Source organism: Gavialis gangeticus, unplaced genomic scaffold (genome assembly GCF_001723915.1).
Source record: "Gavialis gangeticus isolate Ggan-Ray unplaced genomic scaffold, GavGan_comp1, whole genome shotgun sequence".
In the NCBI taxonomy this organism is placed as follows: Eukaryota; Metazoa; Chordata; order Crocodylia; family Gavialidae; genus Gavialis; species Gavialis gangeticus.
Window position 1 is genome coordinate 77,204,280 of NW_017728993.1, and position 414 is coordinate 77,204,693.

General features: G+C 34.5%; 1 protein-coding gene across 1 annotated transcript in view; it reads left to right on the top strand.

Moving 5' to 3' along the window:
- Window positions 1-414, top strand: part of CFH (complement factor H) — a 104,693-nt gene that overhangs the window by 90,047 nt on the left and 14,232 nt on the right. The window lies entirely within an intron of this gene.

Sequence of the window (414 nt, forward strand, 5' to 3'; positions counted from 1 at the left end):
ACTTTGAGCTGGATTCACTAGCAGAGAATAGAAGACAGAATGACTTCCACAGAAACAGGAAATAATGAACTAAGAATGAATACACCAGCACAAACACTATCACTTTAAGTATCTAATTTTTTTCCTAACACAAATCTCCTGAAACCCAGAACCTCCATCATTTTTAATGTCTATCTTTTGAAGAGTAAAATAACTTGCTTAGAACTGATTTTCTTGTCCACTGCTTGCTAGCAGAAATTTCAAAGTTTTCTTCTAGCTAAGCAGCATTTATAGAAGATTTTTAAAAAACTCTAAAGAAAAGGCTAAAGTGGTTAAACGGTTTTGGCTAACTTTAGATTCAGCCATTTTTCATTTCCCAATTTGAATGATACAAATTAATGTCTGGGCCAATGCAGGGGAGAGCACTGGCAGAAT